The following is a 20,600-nucleotide window of genomic DNA, read 5'->3' on the forward strand; positions in this document are numbered from 1 at the left end:
CCCGTCAGCCAGAGCCACCGGACTACTACCACTAATATCCCACATCATCCCGTCAGCCAGAGCCACCGGACTACTACCACTAATATCCCACATCATCCCGTCAGCCAGAGCCACCGGACTACTACCACTAATATCCCACATCATCCTATCAGCCAGAGCCACCGGACTACTACCACTAATATCCCACATCATCCTATCAGCCAGAGTCACCGGACTACTACCCCTAATATCCCACATCATCCTATCAGCCAGAGCCACCGGACTACTACCACTAATATCCCACATCATCCCATCAGCCAGAGCCACTGGACTACTACCACTAATATCCCACATCATCCTATCAGCCAGAGTCACCGGACTACTACCACTAATATCCCACATCATCCCGTCAGCCAGAGCCACCGGACTACTACCACTAATATCCCACATCATCCCGTCAGCCAGAGCCACCGGACTACTACCACTAATATCCCACATCATCCCATCAGCCAGAGCCACCGGACTACTACCCCTAATATCCCACATCCTCCCATCAGCCAGAGCCACTGGACTACTACCACTAATATCCCACATCATCCCGTCAGCCAGAGCCACCGGACTACTACCACTAATATCCCACATCATCCCGTCAGCCAGAGCCACCGGACTACTACCACTAATATCCCACATCATCCTATCAGCCAGAGTCACCGGACTACTACCCCTAATATCCCACATCATCCTATCAGCCAGAGCCACCGGACTACTACCACTAATATCCCACATCATCCCATCAGCCAGAGCCACTGGACTACTACCACTAATATCCCACATCATCCTATCAGCCAGAGTCACCGGACTACTACCACTAATATTCCACATCATCCCGTCAGCCAGAGCCACCGGACTACTACCACTAATATCCCACATCATCCCGTCAGCCAGAGCCACAGGACTACTACCACTAATATCCCACATCATCCTATCAGCCAGAGCCACCGGACTACTACCCCTAATATCTCACATCATCCCGTCAGCCAGAGCCACCGGACTACTACCACTAATATCCCACATCATCCCGTCAGCCAGAGCCACCGGACTACTACCACTAATATCCCACATCATCCCGTCAGCCAGAGCCACCGGACTACTACCACTAATATCCCACATCATCCCGTCAGCCAGAGCCACCGGACTACTACCACTAATATCCCACATCATCCCGTCAGCCAGAGCCACCGGACTACTACCCCTAATATCCCACATCATCCCATCAGCCAGAGTCACCGGACTACTACCACTAATATCCCACATCATCCCGTCAGCCAGAGCCACCGGACTACTACCACTAATATCCCACATCATCCCGTCAGCCAGAGCCACCGGACTACTACCACTAATATCCCACATCATCCCGTCAGCCAGAGCCACCGGACTACTACCACTAATATCCCACATCATCCTATCAGCCAGAGCCACCGGACTACTACCACTAATATCCCACATCATCCCGTCAGCCAGAGCCACCGGACTACTACCCCTAATATCCCACATCATCCCATCAGCCAGAGTCACCGGACTACTACCCCTAATATCCCACATCATCCCGTCAGCCAGAGCCACCGGACTACTACCCCTAATATCCCACATCATCCCATCAGCCAGAGCCACCGGACTACTACCCCTAATATCCCACATCATCCCGTCAGCCAGAGCCACCGGACTACTATCCCTAATATCCCACATCATCCTGTCAGCCAGAGCCACCGGACTACTACCACTAATATCCCACATCATCCCATCAGCCAGAGCCACCGGACTACTACCACTAATATCTCACATCATCCCGTCAGCCAGAGCTACCGGACTACTACCCCTAATATCCCACATCATCCCGTCAGCCAGAGCCACCGGACTACTATCCCTAATATCCAACATCATCCCGTCAGCCAGAGCCACTGGACTACTACATCTAATATCCCACATCATCCCATCAGCCAGAGGCACCGGGCTACTACCCCTAATATCCCACATCATCCCGTCAGCCAGAGCCACCGGACTACTACCCCTAATATCCAACATCATCCCGTCAGCCAGAGCCACTGGACTACTACATCTAATATCCCACATCATCCCATCAGCCAGAGGCACCGGACTACTACCCCTAATATCCCACATCATCCCGTCAGCCAGAGCCACCGGACTACTACCCCTAATATCCCACATCATCCCATCAGCCAGAGCCACCGGACTACTACCCCTAATATCCCACATCATCCCGTCAGCCAGAGCCACCGGACTACTACCCCTAATATCCCACATCATCCCGTCAGCCAGAGCCACCGGACTACTACCCCTAATATCCCACATCATCCCGTCAGCCAGAGCCACCGGACTACTACCCCTAATATCCCACATCATCCTGTCAGCCAGAGCCACCGGACTACTACCCATAATATCCCACATCATCCCGTCAGCCAGAGCCACCGGACTACTATCCCTAATATCCCACATCATCCTGTCAGCCAGAGCCACCGGACTACTACCCCTAATATCCCACATCATCCCATCAGCCAGAGCCACCGGACTACTATCCCTAATATCCCACATCATCCTGTCAGCCAGAGCCACCAGACTACTACCACTAATATCCCACATCATCCCATCAGCCAGAGCCACCGGACTACTATCCCTAATATCCCACATCATCCTGTCAGCCAGAGCCACCAGACTACTACCACTAATATCCCACATCATCCCATCAGCCAGAGCCACCGGACTACTACCCCTAATATCCCACATCATCCCGTCAGCCAGAGCCACCGGACTACTACCACTAATATCTCACATCATCCCGTCAGCCAGAGCCACCAGACTACTACCCCTAATATCCCACATCATCCCGTCAGCCAGAGCTACCGGACTACCACCCCTAATATCCCACATCATCCCATCAGCCAGAGCCACCGGACTACTACACCTAATATCCCACATCATCCCGTCAGCCAGAGCCACCAGACTACTACCCCTAATATCCCACATCATCCCGTCAGCCAGAGCTACCGGACTACTACCCCTAATATCCAACATCATCCCATCAGCCAGGGCCACCAGACTACTACCACTAAATATCCCACATCATCCCGTCAGCCAGAGCCACCGGACTACTACCACTAATATCCCACATCATCCCGTCAGCCAGAGCTACCGGACTACTACCCCTAATATCCAACATCATCCCATCAGCCAGAGCCACCGGACTACTACCCCTAATATCCCACATCATCCCGTCAGCCAGAGCCACCGGACAACTACTACTAATATCTCACATCATCTCGTCAGCCAGAGCCACCGGACTACTACCACTAATATCCCACATCATCCCGTCAGCCAGAGCTACCGGACTACTACCCCTAATATCCCACATTATCCCATCAGCCAGAGCCACCGGACAACTACTACTAATATCTCACATCATCTCGTCAGCCAGAGCCACCGGACTACTACCACTAATATCCCACATCATCCCGTCAGCCAGAGCCACCGGACTACTACCCCTAATATCCCACATCATCCCATCAGCCAGAGTCACCGGACTACTACCACTAATATCCCACATCATCCCGTCAGCCAGAGCTACCGGACTACTACCCCTAATATCCAACATCATCCCATCAGCCAGGGCCACCGGACTACTACCCCTAATATCCCACATCATCCCATCAGCCAGAGCCACCGGACTACTACCCCTAATATCTCACATCATCCCGTCAGTCAGAGCCACCGGACTACTACCACTAATATCCCACATCATCCCGTCAGCCAGAGCCACTGGACTACTACCCCTAATATCCCACATCATCCCGTCAGCCAGAGTCACCGGACTACTACCCCTAATATCCCACATCATTCCGTCAGCCAGAGCCACCGGACTACTACCCCTAATATCTCACATCATCCCGTCAGTCAGAGTCACCGGACTACTACCACTAATATCCCACATCATCGAGTCAGCCAGAGCCACCGGACTACTACCCCTAATATCCAACATCATCCCGTCAGCCAGAGCCACTGGACTACTACATCTAATATCCCACATCATCCCATCAGCCAGAGGCACCGGACTACTACCCCTAATATCCCACATCATCCCATCAGCCAGAGTCACCGGACTACTACCCCTAATATCCCACATCATCCCGTCAGCCAGAGCCACCGGACTACTACCCCTAATATCCCACATCATCCCATCAGCCAGAGCCACCGGACTACTACCCCTAATATCTCACATCATCCCGTCAGTCAGAGCCACCGGACTACTACCACTAATATCCCACATCATCCCGTCAGCCAGAGCCACCGGACTACTACCCCTAATATCTCACATCATCCCATCAGCCAGAGGCACCGGGCTACTACCACTAATATCCCACATCATCCCGTCAGCCAGAGCCACCGGACTACTACCCCTAATATCCCACATCATCCCATCAGCCAGAGCCACCGGACTATTACCCCTAATATCTCACATCATCCCATCAGCCAGAGGCACCGGGCTACTACCCCTAATATCCCACATCATCCCGTCAGCCAGAGCCACCGGACTACTACCACTAATATCCCACATCATCCCGTCAGCCAGAGCCACCGGACTACTACCCCTAATATCTCACATCATCCCATCAGCCAGAGGCACCGGGCTACTACCCCTAATATCCCACATCATCCCGTCAGCCAGAGCCACTTGACTACTACATCTAATATCCCACATCATCCCATCAGCCAGAGGCACCGGACTACTACCCCTAATATCCAACATCATCCCGTCAGCCAGAGCCACTTGACTACTACATCTAATATCCCACATCATCCCATCAGCCAGAGGCACCGGACTACTACCCCTAATATCCCACATCATCCCATCAGCCAGAGTCACCGGACTACTACCCCTAATATCCCACATCATCCCGTCAGCCAGAGCCACCGGACTACTACCCCTAATATCCCACATCATCCCATCAGCCAGAGCCACCGGACTACTACCCCTAATATCTCACATCATCCCGTCAGTCAGAGCCACCGGACTACTACCACTAATATCCCACATCATCCCGTCAGCCAGAGCCACCGGACTACTACCCCTAATATCCCACATCATCCCATCAGCCAGAGCCACCGGACTACTACCCCTAATATCTCACATCATCCCATCAGCCAGAGTCACCAGACTACTACCCCTAATATCCCACATCATCCTGTCAGCCAGAGCCACCGGACTACTACCCCTAATATCTCACATCATCCCATCAGCCAGAGTCACCAGACTACTACCCCTAATATCCCACATCATCCCGTCAGCCAGAGCCACCGTACTACTACCCCTAATATCCCACATCATCCCGTCAGCCAGAGCCACCGGACTACTACCCCTAATATCCCACATCATCCCATCAGCCAGAGCCACCGGACTACTACCCCTAATATCCCACATCATCCCGTCAGTCAGAGCCACCGGACTACTACCCCTAATATCCCACATCATCCCATCAGCCAGAGCCACCGGACTACTACCCCTAATATCTCACATCATCCCATCAGCCAGAGTCACCAGACTACTACCCCTAATATCCCACATCATCCCATCAGCCAGAGCCACCGGACTACTACCCCTAATATCCCACATCATCCCGTCAGCCAGAGCCACCGGACTACTACCCCTAATATCCCACATCATCCCATCAGCCAGAGCCACCGGACTACTACCCCTAATATCTCACATCATCCCGTCAGTCAGAGCCACCGGACTACTACCCCTAATATCCCACATCATCCCATCAGCCAGAGCCACCGGACTACTACCCCTAATATCTCACATCATCCCATCAGCCAGAGTCACCAGACTACTACCCCTAATATCCCACATCATCCTGTCAGCCAGAGCCACCGGACTACTACCCCTAATATCTCACATCATCCCATCAGCCAGAGTCACCAGACTACTACCCCTAATATCCCACATCATCCCGTCAGCCAGAGCCACCGTACTACTACCCCTAATATCCCACATCATCCCGTCAGCCAGAGCCACCGGACTACTACCCCTAATATCCCACATCATCCCATCAGCCAGAGCCACCGGACTACTACCCCTAATATCCCACATCATCCCGTCAGTCAGAGCCACCGGACTACTACCCCTAATATCCCACATCATCCCATCAGCCAGAGCCACCGGACTACTACCCCTAATATCTCACATCATCCCGTCAGTCAGAGCCACCGGACTACTACCACTAATATCCCACATCATCCCGTCAGCCAGAGCCACTGGACTACTACCCCTAATATCCCACATCATCCCATCAGCCAGAGCTACCGGACTACTACCCCTAATATCCCACATCATCCCGTCAGTCAGAGCCACCGGACTACTACCCCTAATATCCCACATCATCCCGTCAGCCAGAGCCACCGGACTACTACATCTAATATCTCACATCATCCCGTCAGCCAGAGCCACCGGACTACTACCCCTAATATCTCACATCATCCCGTCAGTCAGAGCCACCGGACTACTACCACTAATATCCCACATCATCCCGTCAGCCAGAGCCACTGGACTACTACCCCTAATATCCCACATCATCCCATCAGCCAGAGCTACCGGACTACTACCCCTAATATCCCACATCATCCTGTCAGCCAGAGCCACCGGACTACTACCCCTAATATCCCACATCATCCCATCAGCCAGAGCCACCGGACTACTACCCCTAATATCCCACATCATCCCATCAGCCAGAGCCACCGGACTACTACCCCTAATATCCCACATCATCCCGTCAGCCAGAGCCACCGGACTACTACCCCTAATATCTCACATCATCCCGTCAGTCAGAGCCACCGGACTACTACCCCTAATATCCCACATCATCCCGTCAGCCAGAGCCACCGGACTACTACCCCTAATATCCCACATCATCCCATCAGCCAGAGCCACCGGACTACTACCCCTAATATCTCACATCATCCCGTCAGTCAGAGCCACCGGACTACTACCCCTAATATCCCACATCATCCCATCAGCCAGAGCCACCGGACTACTACCACTAATATCCCACATCATCCTGTCAGCCAGAGCCACTGGACTACTACCCCTAATATCCCACATCATCCTATCAGCCAGAGCCACTGGACTACTACCACTAATATCCCACATCATCCTATCAGCCAGAGTCACCGGACTACTACCCCTAATATCCCACATCATCCTATCAGCCAGAGCCACCGGACTACTACCACTAATATCCCACATCATCCCATCAGCCAGAGCCACTGGACTACTACCACTAATATCCCACATCATCCTATCAGCCAGAGTCACCGGACTACTACCACTAATATCCCACATCATCCCGTCAGCCAGAGCCACCGGACTACTACCACTAATATCCCACATCATCCCGTCAGCCAGAGCCACCGGACTACTACCACTAATATCCCACATCATCCTATCAGCCAGAGCCACCGGACTACTACCCCTAATATCTCACATCATCCCGTCAGCCAGAGCCACCGGACTACTACCCCTAATATCTCACATCATCCCGTCAGCCAGAGCCACCGGACTACTACCACTAATATCCCACATCATCCCGTCAGCCAGAGCCACCGGACTACTACCACTAATATCCCACATCATCCCGTCAGCCAGAGCCACCGGACTACTACCACTAATATCCCACATCATCCTATCAGCCAGAGCCACCGGACTACTACCACTAATATCCCACATCATCCCGTCAGCCAGAGCCACCGGACTACTACCCCTAATATCCCACATCATCCCGTCAGCCAGAGCCACCGGACTACTACCACTAATATCCCACATCATCCCATCAGCCAGAGCCACCGGACTACTACCACTAATATCCCACATCATCCCGTCAGCCAGAGCCACCGGACTACTACCCCTAATATCCCACATCATCCCATCAGCCAGAGCCACTGGACTACTACCCATAATATCCCACATCATCCCGTCAGCCAGAGCCACCGGACTACTACCACTAATATCCCACATCATCCCGTCAGCCAGAGCCACCGGACTACTACCACTAATATCCCACATCATCCTATCAGCCAGAGTCACCGGACTACTACCACTAATATCCCACATCATCCCGTCAGCCAGAGCCACCGGACTACTACCCCTAATATCCCACATCATCCCGTCAGCCAGAGCCACCGTACTACTACCCCTAATATCCCACATCATCCCGTCAGCCAGAGCCACCGGACTACTACCCCTAATATCCCACATCATCCCATCAGCCAGAGCCACCGGACTACTACCCCTAATATCCCACATCATCCCGTCAGTCAGAGCCACCGGACTACTACCCCTAATATCCCACATCATCCCATCAGCCAGAGCCACCGGACTACTACCCCTAATATCTCACATCATCCCGTCAGTCAGAGCCACCGGACTACTACCACTAATATCCCACATCATCCCGTCAGCCAGAGCCACTGGACTACTACCCCTAATATCCCACATCATCCCATCAGCCAGAGCTACCGGACTACTACCCCTAATATCCCACATCATCCCGTCAGTCAGAGCCACCGGACTACTACCCCTAATATCCCACATCATCCCGTCAGCCAGAGCCACCGGACTACTACCTCTAATATCTCACATCATCCCGTCAGCCAGAGCCACCGGACTACTACCCCTAATATCTCACATCATCCCGTCAGTCAGAGCCACCGGACTACTACCACTAATATCCCACATCATCCCGTCAGCCAGAGCCACTGGACTACTACCCCTAATATCCCACATCATCCCATCAGCCAGAGCTACCGGACTACTACCCCTAATATCCCACATCATCCTGTCAGCCAGAGCCACCGGACTACTACCCCTAATATCCCACATCATCCCATCAGCCAGAGCCACCGGACTACTACCCCTAATATCCCACATCATCCCATCAGCCAGAGCCACCGGACTACTACCCCTAATATCTCACATCATCCCGTCAGTCAGAGCCACCGGACTACTACCCCTAATATCCCACATCATCCCGTCAGCCAGAGCCACCGGACTACTACCCCTAATATCCCACATCATCCCATCAGCCAGAGCCACCGGACTACTACCCCTAATATCTCACATCATCCCGTCAGTCAGAGCCACCGGACTAATACCCCTAATATCCCACATCATCCCATCAGCCAGAGCCACCGGACTACTACTACTAATATCCCACATCATCCCGTCAGCCAGAGCCACTGGACTACTACCCCTAATATCCCACATCATCCTATCAGCCAGAGCCACTGGACTACTACCACTAATATCCCACATCATCCTATCAGCCAGAGTCACCGGACTACTACCCCTAATATCCCACATCATCCTATCAGCCAGAGCCACCGGACTACTACCACTAATATCCCACATCATCCCATCAGCCAGAGCCACTGGACTACTACCACTAATATCCCACATCATCCTATCAGCCAGAGTCACCGGACTACTACCACTAATATCCCACATCATCCCGTCAGCCAGAGCCACCGGACTACTACCACTAATATCCCACATCATCCTATCAGCCAGAGCCACCGGACTACTACCCCTAATATCTCACATCATCCCGTCAGCCAGAGCCACCGGACTACTACCACTAATATCCCACATCATCCCGTCAGCCAGAGCCACCGGACTACTACCACTAATATCCCACATCATCCCGTCAGCCAGAGCCACCGGACTACTACCACTAATATCCCACATCATCCTATCAGCCAGAGCCACCGGACTACTACCACTAATATCCCACATCATCCCGTCAGCCAGAGCCACCGGACTACTACCCCTAATATCCCACATCATCCCGTCAGCCAGAGCCACCGGACTACTACCACTAATATCCCACATCATCCCATCAGCCAGAGCCACCGGACTACTACCACTAATATCCCACATCATCCCGTCAGCCAGAGCCACCGGACTACTACCACTAATATCCCACATCATCCCATCAGCCAGAGCCACTGGACTACTACCCCTAATATCCCTCATCATCCCGTCAGTCAGAGCCACCGGACTACTACCCATAATATCCCACATCATCCCGTCAGCCAGAGCCACCGGACTACTACCCCTAATATCCCACATCATCCCATCAGCCAGAGTCACCAGACTACTACCCATAATATCCCACATCATCCCGTCAGCCAGAGCCACCGGACTACTACCCCTAATATCCCACATCATCCCGTCAGCCAGAGCCACCGGACTACTACCCCTAATATATTCCCACAACAAGGGCCTTAGAAAACATGGCGCTTCCCACCAAATGTATAAACCAAACAGACTAAGGAAGCATGTTGCCATAAAATCCGCATTGCTTTATTAAAGTACATCTAAGACACACATACATGATAAAAAGAGATGTGTATACCAGGGTGTCACAAATACATAGCATCTAAAAATGGAAAATAGGGGCTCAAAACACAGTACTATACCGCCAGAAAGAAAGAATGCAGTATGATCATAGTATGGGCGCTATATTGTAATTTACTATAGTCATATGCCCCAATGTATCATGTGCTGCTATAGAAGTATCATCGCGGTGTCACAGGTCATGTATATTCCTTCATGAGGGACTGTTACTACATTAACCTTATTGGGGAAAAACTTGTTTGTATTATGCCCCCTGACTTACCGTCAGGATGATGCTCACATTTAGGATTGTCTTGGTATACTTCTATAGCAGCACATGATACATTGGGGCATATGACTATAGTAATTTACAATATAGCGCCCATACTATGATCATACTGCATTCTTTCTTTCTGGCGGTATAGTACTGTGTTTTGAGCCCCTATTTTCCATTTTTGGATGCTATGTATTTGTGACACCCTGGTATACACATCTCTTTTTATCATGTATGTGTGTCTTAGATGTACTTTAATAAAGCAATGCGTATTTTATGGCAACATGCTTCCTTAGTCTGTTTGGTTTATACTACCCCTAATATCCCACATCATCCCATCAGTCAGAGCCACTGGACTACTCCCCCTAATATCCCACATCATCCCGTCAGCCAGAGCAACCGGACTACTACCCCTAATATCCCACATCATCCCATCAGTCAGAGCCACTGGACTACTCCCCCTAATATCCCACATCATCCCGTCAGCCAGAGCAACCGGACTACTACCCCTAATATCCCACATCATCCCATCAGCCAGAGCAACCGGACTACTACCCCTAATATCCCACATCATCCCATCAGCCAGAGCTACCGGACTATTACCACTAATATCCCACATCATCCCATCAGCCAGAGCTACCGGACTACTACCACTAATATCCCACATCATCCCATCAGCCAGAGCTACCGGACTACTACCACTAATATCCCACATCATCCCATCAGCCAGAGCTACCGGACTACTCCCCCTAATATCCCACATCATCCCATCAGCCAGAGCTACCGGACTACTACCCCTAATATCCCACATCATCCCATCAGCCAGAGCCACCAGACTACTACCCATAATATCCCACATCATCCCATCAGCCAGAGCCACCGGACTACTACCCCTAATATCCCACATCATCCCATCAGCCAGAGCCACCGGACTACTACCACTAATATCCCACATCATCCCATCAGCCAGAGCTACCGGACTACTACCCCTAATATCCCACATCATCCCATCAGCCAGAGCCACCGGACTACTACCACTAATATCCCACATCATCCCATCAGCCAGAGCCACCGGACTACTACCCCTAATATCCCACATCATCCCATCAGCCAGAGCAACCGGACTACTACCCCTAATATCCCACATCATCCCATCAGCCAGAGCCACCAGACTACTACCACTAATATCCCACATCATCCCATCAGCCAGAGCCACCGGACTACTACCACTAATATCCCACATCATCCCATCAGCCAGAGCAACCGGACTACTACCCCTAATATCCCACATCATCCCATCAGTCAGAGCCACTGGACTATTCCCCCTAATATCCCACATCATCCCGTCAGCCAGAGCAACCGGACTACTACCCCTAATATCCCACATCATCCCATCAGCCAGAGCAACCGGACTACTACCCCTAATATCCCACATCATCCCATCAGCCAGAGCTACCGGACTACTACCACTAATATCCCACATCATCCCATCAGCCAGAGCTACCGGACTACTACCCCTAATATCCCACATCATCCCATCAGCCAGAGCTACCGGACTACTACCCCTAATATCCCACATCTTCCCATCAGCCTGGAGTCAGAATCAGAGCGCTGACTGGAACGGTCCTAACTTCCATACTGGGGATCCCTTTAAGAGAGGCATGGCGTCAGAACCAGAGCGCTGAGTGGATCTGCACTGACTTCCATACCGGGGATCCCTTTAAGAGAGCCTGGGATCAGAACCAGAGCGCTGAGTGGATTTGCCCTGACTTGCATACCAATGATCCCTTTAGTAGAACCCTGGGGTCAGAATCAGAGCGCTGAGGGATTTACCCTAACTTCCATACCGGGGATCCCTTTAAGCGAGGCAAGGGGTCAGAATTAAAGCGCTGGATGGATTTGCCCTGACTTCCATACTGGAGATCCCTTTAAGAGACCTTGGAGTCAGAACCAGAGCGCTGAGTGGAACGGTCCTTACTTCCATACCGGGGATCCCTTTAAGCGAGGCAAGGGGTCAGAATTAAAGCGCTGGATGGATTTGCCCTGACTTCCATACTGGAGATCCCTTTAAGAGACCTTGGAGTCAGAACCACAGAGCTGAGTGGAACGGTCCTTACTTCCATACCGGGGATCCCTTTAAGAGAGGCCTGGGGTCAAAACCAAAGCACTGGATGGATTTGCCCTGACTTCCATACCAATGACCCTTTTAAGAGGGGAGATGTGCCTATGGGATGGAGGATGTGTGATGGGTATATGGGCACAGGAGGGGGGACTCATTTATGTCATGTGATCTCTGCTCCTTTAAGGGGGCAGACAATGGCTGGAGCTTATGTTCCCAGGGATGCTAGATTTCTCCCACCATGTCAGTGTCTGCTGAGGTGTTGTCAAGTGGGAAAACTGTTGGTCATAGCAACCAATCACAGCTCAGCTTCTTTTAACCAGCTCTGGTGAAATGAGAGATGCTTAGTGATTGTTTGCAAGGAAAACTGTTGCTCATAGCAACCAATCACAGCTCAGCTTCTTTTGAACACCTCTGGTGAAATGAAAGATGCTTCGTGATTGGTTGGTGATACAGACACACACATTCATTGTTATATATAGAGATTTTTCTTTACTTTATTCTAACTCTTACACTTTGTCCCACTATGGGACAATCATTTTTGCAGGCTGATCACTTCTATAGCAGGCAGATGAAGCAGCATCCCAATGCTATAGAAGCTGTCAGCGCTGCACTTACTGCACACTGACAGATAACAGGAATATTCTCAGCTCTGGTAGCCCAGGTAACCATACCAGCGATCGGGACCCCGCGTCACAACGCGGGGTCTCCGATCCATTGGCAGAGGGGCTATCAGTGTTCCAGGGGTTCAAGTGCCTGGTGTAAGCTGTGAGAATCAGCTGACACCCGTCCGCGCTCCCCCCTTGAGCGCGGCCCATCGCCATGACGTACTATCCCGTCCATGATCTAATTGTGCCGGGGCACATGGACGGGATGGTATGTCAGCTGGCACAAAGGGGTTAAGAATGAGTCATCAATATTTAACTCCTAGGTAACCCCTTTAAAAAGCATGTATATCAGCAGGTTTTTGCTATGGAATCTGAGAGCTGCATGATGTAGGGGCAGAGACCCTAATTCTGGTGATGTGTTACTTACTGAGCTGCTTGTTGCACTTTTGTTGTATAACTCCGCCCACACTCCTGATTGGTAGCTTCCTGTGTACACTGTCCGCAAGCTGCCAATCAGAGGTGGGGGCAGGGTTATACAGATTAGCTGGACTACCTGGCATGTGGCACATAGTCCTGCAGTGATAATCTCCTGCAGAATAATACAATAATTGTTTTGAAACCACAGCACACAGTCTAATAAGTGACACATTGCTGGAATCAGGGTCACTGACACTATGTCATGCTGCTCTCAGATTAAATAGGAAAAACCTGCTGACAGATAACCTTTAAGTAGTGTTTACATTATCCTCCCAAAATTAAAGTCCCCATTAAGTGAAAACTTCCCTTTTCCTTAGTCGTTCTGCCCCCTGTGGAGAATTGTCTTGATCTCCTGATAAGACGTTTTGGAGGCACTGACCCATTGTGGATATATTGTAAATATTTCTCAAGAAACCTCAGAATCTCCAGGGAAACATAGGAGCGTCACATCACCCCCCCATGGCCCCACTATTCTAGGTCCTAATATATACAGTATGTACGTTCCCCGTCTGAAGCTTCTTCTACAGGAAGTTTCCATCCCCTGAGATGTCTCCCGTTCTGCGCTGATCAGAGTCACAGAGACAATGAATCCTCTGTACTTCTCATCGAGATGGTGAACACGGAATGGTAAAGTTCGGGGTCCGTACTGGACACCCAGTGTTTGTGCACGGACCCCCGAACACGGACTTCTCAAGGAAGTCTGTGTTACTGTTTGGGTTCAGCAGGCCGAACAAAGCTTGTTGAAAAGCTGCGGGGCACCTGGGAACCCCAAACACTGCTCAGAAGGAAAAACATAAAAACACAGGCGCGAAAACATAACATAAACTTACAAAAAAAAGTGTGAATTAAAAGAATAAGGTTCAAATGAAAATCAGGAGAAAAACCGCCAAAAACTAGATGTAAAATGGCAAATGGGATAATGAACCGGACCCTTTGTGCTTCAATCCGCCATCAGCTCCAAGATCTCGGCTAGCTGTCAGTGAATGAGAACTCTCCGGTTTACATCCCGTAACCCTGCACCCAGCGAGGCGAGCGCTCAGCTCCACAAGAGCAGAGGGATCTGTCAGGTAACATTATTTCTGTAGCTTTAGAATCAGTTGCCCCTCTCAAACATACCAAAACTTGCAAAATCAACAGACAGCCCTGGCACACCAGTCTGACCAAAGAACTGAGGCGGGCTTCCAGGGCTGCCGAGCGCAGATGGAAAAGATCCCACTCCAATGAGGACTTCATCACATTCAAACAGTCCCTCACTACTTTCAAGGCCACACTCGCTGCAGCAAAACAAACCTACTTCTCATCTCTCATATCCTCCCTGTCTCACAACCCTAAACAGTTCTTCAACACCTTCAATTCTCTCCTCCGCCCCCCAGCACCTCCTCCCTCTCCACTTATCTCAGCTGAAGACTTTGCCTCATTTTTCAAGGAGAAGATTGATAACATCAGAGACAGTTTTGGTCAACAACCCTCAGAGCCCTTCCTTCTACCTGCCCTGCCCTCCTCCCCCAAAACCAACTTCTCCACCATTACAGAAGATCGACTCTCCACTCTACTCTCAAGATCACATCTCACTACCTGTGCACTTGACCCGATCCCATCCCACTTCATCCCAAACCTCACCACAGTCTTCATCCCAACCCTAACCCATCTCTTCAACCTATCACTAACAACTGGTGTTTTCCCCTCAAGCTTTAAACATGCCTCAATCACACCTATCCTCAAAAAGCCCTCTCTTGACCCATCCTCTGTATCTAGCTATCGCCCTATATCACTTCTCCCCTATGCCTCAAAACTACTGGAACAACACGTCCATCTTGAACTATCCTCCCACCTCTCTTCTTGCTCCCTCCTTGACCACTTGCAATCCGGCTTCCGGCCACACCACTCCACTGAAACTGCCCTAACTAAGGTCACCAATGACCTACTAGCCGCCAAGGCCAAGCGACACTACTCTGTCCTCCTCCTCCTGGACCTGTCCTCTGCCTTTGACACAGTGGACCATTCACTATTATTACAGACCCTCTCATCCCTTGGTATCACAGACTTGGCCCTATTTTGGATTGGGTCATCCCTAGCAGACCGGACATTCAGTGTCTCCCATTCGCACACCACCTCCTCACCGCGCCCCCTATCCGTCGGAGTACCGCAAGGTTCAGTCCTAGGGCCCCTGCTCTTCTCCGTTTACAGCTTCGGCCTTGGACAGCTCATAGAATCTCATGGCTTTCAGTATCATCTCTATGCTGATGACACACAGATCTACATCTCTGGACCAGATATCACCTCCCTACTAACCAGAATCCCTCAATGTCTGTCTGCTATTTCATCCTTCTTCTCCGCTAGATTTCTAAAACTTAATATGGACAAAACAGAATTAATCATCTTTCGCCCATCTCACGCGACCCCCCCAACAGACCTATCCATTAAAGTAAACGGCTGCCCACTCTCTCTAGTCCCACAAGCTCGCTGCCTCGGGGTTATCCTTGACACTGATCTCTCTTTCAAACCACATATCCAAGCCCTTTCCGCTTCCTGCCGACTTCAACTCAAAAATATTTCACAGATCCGTACATTCCTCAACCAAGAATCTGCAAAAACCCTAGTCCACGCCCTCATCATCTCCCGCCTTGACTACTGCAACCTCCTGCTCTGTGGCCTCCCCTCTAACACTTTCGTACGCCTCCAATCTATTCTTAACTCTGCTGCCCGACTAATCCACCTGTCCCCCCGCTATTCCCCGGCCTCTCCCCTCTGTCAATCCCTGCACTGGCTCCCCATTACCCAAAGACTCCAGTTCAAAACCCTAACTATGACATACAAAGCCATCCACAGTCCTCCGTACATCTGTGACCTAGTCTCCCGGTACTTACCTGCACGAAACCTCCGATCCTCACAAGATATCCTTCTGTACTCCCCTCTTATCTCCTCTTCCCACAATCGCATACAAGATTTCTCCCGGGCATCCCCTCTACTCTGGAACTCTCTACCACAACATATCAGACTCTCACCTACCATGGAAACCTTCAAAAAGAACTTGAAGACCTACCTCTTCCGACAAGCCTATAACCTGCAGTAACCACTGATCCACCAAACCGCTGCACGACCAGCTCTACCCTCGCCTACTGTATCCTCACCCATCCCTTGTAGATTGTGAGCCCTCGCGGGAAGGGTCCTCTCTCCTCCTGTACCAGTCGTGACTTGTATGGTTTAAGATTACAGTACTTGTATGTATTATGTATACGCCTCTTCACATGTAAAGCGCCATGGAATAAATGGCGCTATAATAATAAATAATAATAATAACATTACTCAAAATATTGCGCTTAGATGTGATGGGAGTAAAGGCTGAAAGGTACGTTATACGGGACATCTGATTTACAGTGTCTGCACATTATAAACATATATATACACAAGTTATATGGGACATCTGATTTAGTGTCTGTTCATATATACAGTACGTTATATAGGCAGAGATGAGAGAGTTCCCGGTCAGTGGAAGAAGGAGAATAAACCCTAAATTCATCAATGTGATCACTCAAAGAGTAATAAAGATGTGACGGATTTCAGACAGTTTCCCTTTAGGTTTCTGGATTATTCTAAAAGGTAGACTGAGTGAAAGAGAAGAAAAAGATAAAAAGTGAAAGAATAGAAAATCATGAAATAAAGATAGATAGAAAAAAAAGGCAGAAAAGAGGAGTGTAAAAAGAAAGAAAAAAAATAGAAAGAAAATGACGGAAAGAAAGAATGACAGAAAGCAAGTAAGAAAGAGGAAAAAAAAGAGAGAAAAAGAAGAGATAGAAGGAAAGAGAAAAAATATAATAAAAGAAAGAAAAAAGAGGAGAGAGAAAAAAGAATAATAGAAAAAGGCAGAAAAACAAATAAGGAAAGAAAGGGAAAAGGAGAGAAAAAGAAATAGGAAAAACAAGGAACGAGATAGAAAAAAAAATAGAGTAAAGAAAGTAAAAAAGAAAGATAAACAAGAAGGAAGGTAAGAGAGACAAAAGAAAAATAGAAAAAAGAAAGAAGGAAAGGGGAAAAAGAGAGAAAGAAAGAAATAAGAAAGAAAGAAAGAAAGAAAGAAAGAAAGAAAGAAAGAAAAACCCCCGAGAACAGAGAAATAGCAATAAACTTAAAGAAAAATAGAGCCAAAAGTGAGAAGGAGAGAGAGAAATAAGTGAAAGCAAGAGCAGTATACCGAGGAGGAGGGTGCTGGTTCTATAAGTTTGTAAATCTGACATTATTGGCGGTGTCTTATTTCTGACAGAACTCTTCACTTCGTGGCATCTCCGCCTCATTTTTTCCTTTTTTTCTGTGCATCCAGAATTTGCAGACAGCTTTTTGCATAGAAAACTAACAGTAAACGATAAAGCCGCCAGTAAATGTCTGCAGATCAGATCTATGACCCCAGGAGCAGCGATCACCTGCGACCTGCTCCGGCTCCTCCAGCTTCACAAATAGTCCCAGACACGGACAGGATCTAGGACCGTCATGGACCAGGTCTGGTTTGGACTTACCTGTAGTAGACCCATCTCCCCGAGCTTACACACACGGCACAGACCCATCTACGAGTCCTTCTCGCGTTTGTCTTCAATCACAATATTCTAGGTCCTTCTCCTCCCTTTTCCTTGACATCTGGCAGAGAATCAGAAGCTGTGGAGAGACAATGGTCTGAAGCCACATAAGATCCCGGAGTCCTCACAAACAATGGCTGACACAGATGTGCGAGGAGAGAGGAAACAACTGGGAGAATCTGAAGGAAGAGGCAGAAGTGGAGGACAGGATGGAGAGAGCGGAGACCAGACTCAGCCAGGACGGCAGCCCCCCCGTAATAGTGGGACGAGGGAAATCCTATTACTACAGATTATTTGTCTTTTTCAAGGAGTTTTATAATTTAGAGAGTGAATAAAATCTAATCTGAAATTCCACCGCAATCATTCGTGTGGGATGGAATCTTAAAGAGACATCACAGGCTGAACGGATACAATGTATACTGTCACCAACGCTGTGACGGAGGAGACGTCCGGACCAGGCCCTCTGCGCAACGCAGGCTCGGTCCAGCCACTGTAGCTGGGACCTCTAGTGTCAGCCAGTCTAGGAGGAGTAATCCGCTCCCTGCTGCTGCCACCGTGTCAGCACCACACCCTATTGGATCTCCTACTTTGTCTCTGTGCTGAGTGCTGCCAGTTATAGTCTATACAGCTCTGGTTCACTCCTGTTCTTTCAGCCCTGATCAGCATCTTTGATTCTCGTTCTGACCTCAGCCCATGTACTAACAATTCTTCTGACTTACAGTCTTGTCCCTTGTCATCCTTCATGGTTCTGACCATTCCTGCCTGCTCCACTGGCCAGCGGTAACTGGTATAAGTCCTCATCCCTGTATAGGGGATTGTATTAAGGGTTATAGACGGAGTAGCTAGCGAACGTCTGTCCACGGCAGGTGACCACAGACAGAGCCACCTTATAGAGGTGCGGAGTAGGACACAAGGATTCTCTTCTAAGTGCTGTATGACTTCTTCGGTCATGCTCCTCCGGCTTAGAATCCGCAGAAGGGTTAACATAAAGTATAGCATTTGCTCAAAGTAGATCTAAAGGATGATTGATATTTACAAAGTCAAATGGTTAAGCTCAGAGCAACCTGTAACCCTAATCAATATTAATACAAGAGTCAAAGTTCAGGCTCATATGAACAATGGCTTAGATCTCTTAACCTACTGGAAAATATGTCTGGAATAATTAAGAATAAATGCTGTGTAGTCACAAAGATACATTTCATTAATCAGTCTAAAAGTACCTGAAACATGAATTTTTGTGATAAACTCACCGTAAAATCCTTTTCTCCGAGACGCTCATTTGGGGGACAGAGGTACTGTGGGTGTATGCTACTGCCACCTGGAGGCTGACACTAAGTGAAAAAAAGAGATTAGCTCCTCCTCCGCCGTATACACCCTCGCCCTGATTGCAGACGGAAATCAGTTTAGTGCAAAAGCAGTAGGAGAACAACAAAATCAGTCTTAATGCAGGTAACAACATGTCCAGAAAAAAACCACACTAATATCAAATGAAAAAGCATATTAATTAAACAAACAGGAGCCAACTGGCTAACAGGGTGGGTGCTGTGTCCCCCAATGAGCATCTTGGAGAAAAGGATTTTATGGTGAGTTTATCACAAAAATCCATGTTTCTCCTTCACCTCATTGGGGTACACAGGTACTGTGGGACGTCCTAAAGCAGTCCCTGGGTGGGAAGTTGACTCACCGATCCAAGGTACATGCACCTCCTGTCTAAAAGTGCGTCACCACTGCTTTGAGAATCTTTCTACCCAGGCTCGAATCCGCTGACGTCTGAGTATGGATATTGTAATGTTTGGCAAATGTTTGCAGGCTGGACCAGGTCGCTGCCTTGCAAACCTGTTCCGTCGAAGCCTGGTGCCGAAGCGCCCAAGAGGCGCCCACTGCCCGAGTGTGCTCTGATCCCTGCTGGAACTGGCGCACCTCTGATGCGGTAGGACTCCTGAATAGTCAAACGAATCCATCTGGCTATGGTCGATTTTGAGGCAGCGAGTCCCTTCCTGCGCCCCTCAAGGAGCACGAACAGCGTGTCTGTCTGACGAAAGGGTGCCGTCCGTGACACGTACCTCCAGAGGGCTCTTACCAGGTCTAACGTGTGAATAGCCTTTTCCACATG

The 20,600-nt window shown here is 49.7% G+C and overlaps 1 protein-coding gene across 1 annotated transcript in view; it reads right to left on the minus strand.

Annotated features, from left to right (window-relative positions):
* The window catches only part of LOC141058837 (uncharacterized), a 147,699-nt gene extending 128,831 nt beyond the window's left edge, over positions 1–18,868 (minus strand). The window contains exon 1 of the mRNA XM_073555054.1: positions 18,431–18,868. The gene's annotated coding sequence lies outside the window, so the exon portion shown is untranslated. The remainder of the gene's footprint in view (positions 1–18,430) is intronic.
* Between the last annotated feature and the right edge of the window lie 1,732 nt (positions 18,869–20,600).

Source organism: Dendrobates tinctorius, unplaced genomic scaffold, assembly GCF_039654945.1.
Source record: "Dendrobates tinctorius isolate UK_male_01 unplaced genomic scaffold, ASM3965494v1 ptg000215l, whole genome shotgun sequence".
Lineage (NCBI taxonomy): Eukaryota > Metazoa > Chordata > Amphibia > Anura > Dendrobatidae > Dendrobates > Dendrobates tinctorius.